The sequence below is a fragment of the Rhinopithecus bieti genome, unplaced genomic scaffold (genome assembly GCF_001698545.2).
Source record: "Rhinopithecus bieti isolate Rb0 unplaced genomic scaffold, ASM169854v2 scaffold_36869, whole genome shotgun sequence".
NCBI classification, from domain to species: domain Eukaryota; kingdom Metazoa; phylum Chordata; class Mammalia; order Primates; family Cercopithecidae; genus Rhinopithecus; species Rhinopithecus bieti.
Genome location: NW_016815448.1, coordinates 459,992 through 468,955, shown reverse-complemented (window position 1 = coordinate 468,955; position 8,964 = coordinate 459,992).

Below are 8,964 nucleotides of genomic sequence, written 5' to 3'. Positions count from 1 at the left end.
CTCTCCCTCTCCCTCTCCCTCTCCCTCTCGCTGTCTGTCTCTCTCCTCCCCCTCTCACATGCAGCCTTGGGCAGGTGGAAGGGCTGGAAGCACCCACAAGTGCAAAAGGGAGCACCTACCTTCAGGGCTGCTTCCTGGGGACTAGGAACACAGCCACATGGCTATCAGCATCCCTGGATCTGGGGCAGAGGAAGGCAAAAACCACAATGGAGACCCTGGTCTGCACTCAGTAAGAACCAGGCAAACCAAACTGAGGCATCTCAGATGTGAACAGCCACAAGCTGTGAATCCTGACACTCACAGGGATGTCACATTAACATTAATGACAGTAAATACCCTAGAGGTCCCATCCCAGTGGTGCTCTAGAATCCCCCTCCTTTTGCCTATTATTTTGGAAGATGGCAGAAGTCTAGTGGGCAGATTCTCCAGGTGACCTGATTCCCTTTTGAAGTCAGGCTGTCCTTGAGACTTGGTTGAAGGGGTTTTTCCAGATCACAAATACAACTAGGGTGCTCACACAGCCTTCAGGTCACTCAACAGACAGATGCATGGTCCTAGGTACTGATGTGGACAAACCAGCTGTAAGGACAATTTCTGGCCAACTGGGAATTCAGTAAGATGAACATTTACCGTAATGGAAGGTGGAAATCACTGATTGAAAAAACAGTATATGCAGAGTAATCTCATTTTCATAAAAATTACAACACACAAAGACACACAAGGAAATGGAAAGATGTGCAGTGATCTCTGACTGACGGGTCTGTGATATTTTTTATTTTTTAGCTTTTGCTGGTTTGTCCTGAGTATCCACAATGCACATAGACTGCCTCTGTAATAATTAAGCAGCATATATACGTACATAGACACAGCCCATGGTAGCAAAGTCAAAGTGTGACCTCGGGCTCCCGTGAGAATTAGTCCACAGGGCTTTCATCGCCCCCGTGTCTTCTTGGACCATACATCCTCTGAGGTTCCGTGTTATCTACAACCTAGCTTCCTCTGCCTCTCCTGAATCTCTCCAAGGGCCTAGCACAGGGCTGGGCACAAAGTCAGGACTTACTTAATGAATGCCTTCTGGCTGAATAATGATCATTTCCTGAAAGAAATGCCTCATGCCTCTTCCAGAGCCGCTGTGCTGGGAATACTCACTGCTGACATCACTGACCTGCCCACCCCTCCTCTGTTCTTCATAAGAGCAACAAGGGAAGGGCTAAAATAAAGGTCACCCCAGCAGATGCTGGCAAGGTACTCCACATCAGGGCCATCAGGGCAGCCCCGTCCCAGACCCTCCCCAGGCTGCCACGGCAGCCCCTCTCCAGGGCCAGCTGGCTTCAAGGCCTTGGGGTCCCTCCTCGCCCTGCCTCACTGGGTGAGGCTGGGGGAGGAGTGAACAAGAGAAGCAGGGGTCCACCCTATGACTTCTGGCTACAGCTCTGGCTGTTCCAGGCCCTGATGGGTGGAGGAATCTGGAACAGGGATTTGGCCTGGTTTTTTCTGTGAACTGGGGCTAGGCCCAGTTTCTGTTCTTCGTGTCTGCAACATTCCCTATCCCTGACCTTCAAAAAATATGAACAATAACATTAATAATGATGATGAATATTCAGTGAGCACTGACTTCATACCAGCACGGAGCTAACTTTATTTACATTATCTCCTTTAATCTTCATAGCAACTCCATAAAGTTGAAACTGTGATGATTTTCACATTACAGATGGAGAAGTGGAGGCACAGAGCAAAACGTGCCCATACTCACACTTGCAGGAGAAACCAAGACTCAGCCAAGGCCATCCCATTCCTCCCTCTGCGTCCTTACAGGATGCTCTCCTGCCAGGCGTTGCCATATATACAGTAGGGTCTAAGGCGATAATTAACATCTGCAGAGTGCTTTAAGCACCAAGTGTTTACATATGCTTAGAGAAAAGCCCCACTTGAAACGAGGAAATCAAGTCTCAGAGCCATCTGCATCCTTACTCAAGATCCCAGACCTTTCGACTTAGATTCAAACTCAGGTCTCTGGCGTCAGAATGGCACATTTCTTCCCTATTATCACACGATGCCCCTGGCTCACACTCAAGGCGGCCCCGGTTGCCTGCAAGGGAGAGTCACACCTCCTTTAGCGCTGGAATCCGGGGGGCGAAGACTGCGCTCTGCCCCTCGCCCCGTGGGGGTGGGGTGCTGCGCCAGCACCTCCTCAGCGTCTCCGCCGTGACTCACTCCCGGGACCCAGGGGAAGCACAGCCCTGCGCTGCGGGCAAACATCGTCCGCCCCCCGCCCCGCCTCCAGCTCCCCGCCTCCACATTTGCTAACCGAAACAAGGCTGCTGCTATTTTTAACCCTCCAGCTCCCCCTTGCCTGGGGCTCCCCCCTTCACCTCCCCACCCCCCGCACCAGCCGGGTGCCACCAGCCTGTCATTCTGAGAGCAGTTCTATAACCTGAACGCGCCCGGGAGGGCGCAGCGGAGGCCCCGGACGTGCAGGTTTGTGGGGCAAGCAAAACAAGACGGTTACAGCCCAATCGCCGAATTCCCCCACCCCAGACTCTTTCCGAACCTGTCACTCCCCGACTGCCCTGCTCCTCCTGCCATTCTGGGGGCTGGGGTAGAGGAGAATGGGACTTCTGGGCTGGGGTCACCTCAGGAGTCTAAGCTCGGCTCCTTGGAACGGGCCCTGCAGGGAGGAAGCTGAACTGAAGGGGAATGGAGTTCCCCTACGGATCCCCAGGGTGAGAGGCTGACCCTATAGGCCCAAAGCTTCTGACCACCAGGGTTTACAATCCCTGCAGGCAACATGGAGGAAAAAGGAAGTGGTGTGGAGACAGGGTGGGGATGGTGAGCTTAGCCCAGGGCCCTCCTCAGGAGGAGAAGTCCCCTCCCCATCCTGCTGTGGGGGCTGTGGAGCTTGGGTGGGGAAGGCCTGGGAGTGGGGAAGAGCACTGAGCAGCCTCCAGAGAGGCCCAGGGTGGAAGACAGCCTTGGCAGTGTGCAGGGGGGAAAGCAGGCCTGGTGTCAGGGCTCCTTTGACACTCAAGAATCTAAGGAAAGGGCCAGGCAACACCTTCCTGCAGCCTGAAGCTCTGAGTTCCCAGGAAAACCTTCCTGGGAGAAGACGTTGGAGGTGAGAGGGGGTGAGGCCTGCTGGTCTAGGGCCGAAACCTGACGCCCCAGTTGCTGATGTGAAAGTTAACCTCCTGAGAGGGGTGAAGCCCTAGAGCTGCAGGTGGACCAGACCGGGGCATTTCCTCCCAGCTGATGTAGAGCCGGCGGCTTGAATCAGCCCCATCTGGCCATCTGGTCTCAGAGTCTCCCCCAGTTTGGGCAGCAGATTCCAAGGGCCCAGGAGAGACACTGGAGAGCCCAGCCAAAGGGCCATCTGGGCTCAGGTCTTCCCCGTGTGCCTCTCCTGTCCCAGCCTCTGCCCTCCCTTGAGCCCTGTCCTCTCTTGTCTCGACCCCAGCCCTTCTTTCTGGTTCTGTCCTCTCTTCCAGGGCCCAGGTCCTCTCTAGGCCTTGACCCTCTCTCTTTGGTGATTCCTGAGCCAAGTAAATAAATCCCAGCGGCCACAGAGGCAGCAGGCTAGACCAGAGGGGAGGGACTTGGCACAGCAGTTCCCCAACTGGGGAGATGGCGGAGAAGGGAAGGAGGTAGGAGGAAGGTGAAACAGGAGAGCTCCTGGGGAGATGCGGCCTCCTTCTCAACATTCAGTATGGCCACAGGGCCCTGAACTCAGACCCATGGAAGAAAAAGGGTGCTCCCCAAGCAAGGAAGTGGCCTTGATCTTGGCCTTGTACAGCTCCCCCTTCTGCTCTCCCCTCTGCTAGCCTTTGGGGATGCTTGAGGCGAGGAGACTGCTATCTTCCATGCCAAGTGAGAGGCTGGCAATTCAGCTCCAACCCTCAGCCACTGCTCAACCCAGGGCCTCCACCTGGATCCAGAGAGTTCCCAAGCACGGCTCCAGAGGCTCTGACAGCTCAGTTCCAGCCTGGGGAGGCGAGAGACGGCATCAGTGTCACCTTCTGAGGCAGTCCTCCCCTGGCCACCCTATCAAAGGAAGTCCCACCTTGTTATTCTCTATTGCCATACCTCGTTCATTTCCTTCTTAAGGCTTATCACAGTGTGTAACTAGTCACACATACTCATTCCTTTACTTGCCTACTTGTTCTGTCTGTCTTCTCCACAAGAGTGGAAGTTCCCTGAGGTCAGATGTTGTGCCTATGTGTTCACTGAGTATCTGTACCCAGTGCCTGGAACATTGCAAGGCTCAGCTAGGATCCAGTGAATGGATGAATTGCTGAATGACTGGCTCAGCAACATGGTTCCCTGGTTGCCAACACTGACCTTTAGGGATGACACTCAACAGTTCCAGGAGTTCTCCAAAAAGGAGGCAGCAGAATGTACCAGGAAGAACAAGATCAGAAAACAGGAAAGCCAAGACCCCAGGGAAAGATCAGCCCCAATTAGCACCAGCCCAATCAGGTTCACGTCATCACGAAGTGTAGTTATGAGCACACATGCACACACACACACAGGGGGTAGATGGGTGAGCACAAAGTCCTGGACAGGTCTTAGAAGCCTTGAGTTTTCTCTTGATTCTTCCTCTTAATGGCCCAGCACCTTAGAGAAACTACATACCTTCTGTGAGTCTGTTTCCTCAAAAGAAAAAATGAAGAGGTTGACCCAGGGCAGTGGTCCTCAAATACAGGCTTGCCCCAGGATCACCTGAAGCACCTGTTAAAATCTGGATTCCCAGGCCCCACCCCTCAGATTCTGACTAGTCAATCTGGAATGGGCCTGAGGATCTTAATGTTTTTAATTTTGAGACAAAGTCTCACTCTATTGCCCAGGCTGGAGTGTGGCGGCGCGATCTCGGCCCACTGCAGCCTCCACCTCCTGGGCTCAAGCAGTTCTCCTGCCTCAGCCTCCCAAATAGCTGGGACTACAGGCCTGCGCCACTGTGCCCAGCTAAATTTGTATTTTTAGTAGAGATGGGGTTTTGCCTTGTTAGCCAGGCTCATCTCAAACTCCTGCCTTCAAGTGATCTGCCTGTTTCAGCCTCTCAAAGCCACCGCTTCCAGCCAGGATTTTTTTTTTTTTTTTTTAATAGAGTCTTGCTGTTGCCCAGGCTGGAGTGCAATGGCTTGATCTTGGCTCACTGCAACCTCCGCCTCTCAGGTTTAAGCAATTCTCCTGCCTCAGCCTCCCAAGTAGCTGGTATTACAGGCGCACACACCACACCTGGCTAATTTTTTGTATTTTTAGTAGAGATGGGGTTTCACCACATTGGCCAGGCTGGTCTCGAACTCCTGACCTCAGGTGATCCACCTGCCTCGGCCTCCCAAAGTGCTGGGATTACAGGTGTAAGCCAACGCGCCCGCCCGGCCCAGGATCTTTATCTTTAACACATTCCCCAGGTGACTCTGAAGCAAATGGTCAAGGAACCCGCATTTGAGAATCCCGAATGAGATGGTGTTTTACAAGCCAACATCTGGACTTCTATTAAAAAGCCACTCCTGCCCAGGTATATACCCCCAAAAAACATGTCCATGTATTCCATATACCCCACACAGGGCCATAACCTGCAAAGGTGTGCACCATACAGATGATACACATCTGTCTTTTATGTGTGCATACTCCCAAAACACCTAACACAGAACCACCACATAGATCACAAATAGCCCAGAGCCACCAAATCAGCATACACGGCGGGGGGGAAGGGGTACACACACAGATACCCACCACACACCCAGTGTGTGCTCACACACACTTCATGCAGACCCACACTAAACAAACGCTGTCCTGAATTTATTTTGCCTCTGGGAACTGGTCCAGGACCAAAGGAGCTATGCTCTGCTGATGAAAACATCCCTCCCACCTCTGCCACCCCCATCCCTGCCCCTTGCCCCAGGCAGCATGCTACCCACCTCTCCCTTGTAGGAGGAGGGAGACTGGAGGAGGGCAGTGGGGATGGGTTGGAAGGAGGCAGAGGCTAGGCCAGCGACTCAAGCTGCTCAGAGCCCTTCCGGGTGTCCAGCTCCCCTCTTTCCCTCTCCCTTCCCCCCAGAAGATGCCAAAGGGCCTCCACCCAGCCCCCGAGTCCATGCTCACTCAGGCCACTTGCCTAGATTCCCAGGCCCCTGGTCCTAGGGCGCCAAAAGGGTTGGGGAGGTGGCTAGATCTAGGGACTCCTCCTAATACTCAGGCCTCTAAGGAAAGGGCTGTCTGGGGGCACCTTCCTATAGCCCTAAGGCCTGGGGCCTCCAGGGAAGGTTACCACAGAAACAGGGGGAAAATATTACAAGGAAACACAATACCCGGCAGGGTCACCTGCTGACCGGGCTTCCTGCTGTGTTGCCCACCCCCAGCTCACTGCTCTCACAGCCTCCTTCTCCAGCCTTGCCTGGGCCTCCTTACCAAGGCTCTCCTTCCTGCCTCCCAAGAGCTGGAAGAAGCAGTCTTAAGCAGAAACTCTGCCCCTCCGTGGTTTCAAACAACAACAACGAGGATGGCCCAGAGCTGAGCCCCCAACTCCTAATCCTTACCAACCCCTCCTCACCATCACCACAGGAAATCAAAGCTTCCTGCCCCAGAGGAAGTGCCCCATCTAGTGAACAAATCCAACACACACAAACGCATGGTCCTGGGAGCCTCCGGGAGGACAGATGCCCTCCCCCTGGCCCCAGGCCTTATTCAGGCCCTGCTTCCAGCAATACCCCACACCACACTGGAGGCCCCAGTCCCAAGTCTGAGGGCAGGCCAGGAAGAGTCAAGCTGTGGAGGGTGGGCCAGCAGACTGGGCACTGGCAGAGTGAGAAGGCCTGGTTCTGGCCCCACTCTGCCTGCCATTCCCGACTGAGTGACCCTGGGCCTTGCATTAGCTCACCTTCTCTCAGGCCCCTGCCAACTTCAAAATTACCAGCCCTTAATGAAAGGCCAGGAGAAAGAAGGCAAAGAGAGATGGGGTTTCGCCGGGCGCGGTGGCTCACGCCTGTAATCCCAGCTCTCAGGGAGGCAGAGGCGGGAGGATAGCTTTAGCCCAGGAGTTCGAGACCTGCCTGGGTAATACAGTGAGACCCCGTTCTCCACAAAAGGAAAAAAAAAAAAAAAAAAAAAGAGAGAGAGATGGGGTTTCACAGGCTTCTGTCTTCCAAGTCCTTGGGCAAGCATGCCCACAGCTACCAGACGGTCTCCACTCCCTACCCCATCACACATGAGTTTCTCTCTTGCCCAAGGGTTTTATATCAGAATTGAGAAAGTTCCAGCTTCCTTGCCCAGAGGCCACCAAAGACTAAAGCTGAGGTCCATTATCCCTAAGCAAACTGGAGGGGGTGGAGAATGGCACTGAACCTTGATTCTCTTCTCCATAGTCAACGTCTCCTGCTGTGCTCTGAGAAGTGTGCTTGGAATTTTCTCCCCATTTTACTGAAGGGGAAACTGAACTTCAGTGTCAAGGTGGAGTGAACTGCTTAGACATGCAAACTTCCCTGCCCCAAAACACACTGTAAGACCTGGTGGCCACAGAGACACCCACCAAATAAGGGACACAGAGGCCTCGGGAGAACACTGCACCAGGACCATTCCAGGTGCAACACCAGGAGGCAGCTCTGAGCTTGCCTCTGAGCCTGGCCCTGCTGGGCAAGGAGGGACATCAGGGGACTAAAGGCAGAGGACTAGTCCCAATAGATCCAAGACCTGGTTACAGTCTAGGCTTGCTGGGATGGGTACCACTCAGCGGGACTACTCTGTGCCTTAGTTTCCCTCAGAAATGACTGCAGAGAAGAAGAAAATGACTTAATAACTCATGGGTAGCCGCAGCCTATGGAGGAGGAAAAGGTCACCAAAGCGCCTCATTAGAGGGCAGGGACCTGAGTCACAGTCTCCTTCCAGCCCTATGGCTGAATAGGGGTCCTAAGGAAGGTCCCACAGGTCCAGATGCAAGTCCAGGGAACAGGCTGAGAAGTCGATCCTGAGCTCCCAGCAGGGCCGCTGAGGGCCGATGCCCCATTCTCACCCTAGAAAGCGGCAGGCAGAGCTGGGCCTCAGGCAGATGTTGCCTAGGAGAGTGGGCAAGGAGTGTTGGCAGCCAGACAGCCACTGTCCAGATGCAGGGGGAGGCCTTTGGGTGTGCAGGAGGCCTTTGGGTGGCCTCCTCAGCCAGGGGGGATGAGGAGTGAGGAGCAGCCGTGGCTGGGGAGGTCAGACCCAAACAGGCAGCCACAGCGGGAAGCAATGGGGGTGGGGCCACTAGGTGGCCTGAGCGCCCCAAAGGGCTCTCTCCTAGCCCACAGGCCTAGAACCTCTGGTGGTGGGAACCCAGCCCATCCGCCAGATTTGCCGCCTGCTCTCACACTCCCCAACACCAACAGACCCCAGGCCTGGGGGGTGCACATCCTGTCCCCCACCCCTCACACAGCCTGTGGCACCCCCCTTCCAGTGCCGCTGCAGGCATTGACCTCCACAGCTCACTAGGGCACAGGTGTCTCTTCACCCTGATGGGTGAGCAAGGATGGGGGGCGATGCTCAGAGAAACCTCCCACTCAGAGACTCCTCCAAGGGACCTCTTTCCCCGCCGAAGGATCTGAGTAGGGCCCTGCCCGGCTCCACGGGATGGGGGCGCTGATGTCCAGCCCCACAAAGCCCAGCCCCAACTCTGGGTCCTGCCCTTTGCCCTCGCGCTTCCAAACCTTCCGCCCCGGAGCACCGCCCCCTCGCCGGGCCACCGCTGCCGTCCCTCCCTCCCCGGTTCCTCGGTTCGTCCTCCCCGGGAACAGGGGTGATGGGACGTGGGGCCCGCGCACCGGCGGCCGGGGCCTCCAACTCCCTCCCTCGGGCCTGTTGCTGCCCCGGGGCGGGCGGATGTGGGCGCCCCGCGGGAGGCCCGAGCCCTCTGGCCCCCGGAACCAGCCCCGACCCTGAGCCTGCCAGAGCCCAGCGGAGCCGGGCCGGACAGGCGCGGTCGGGGGGTGCACG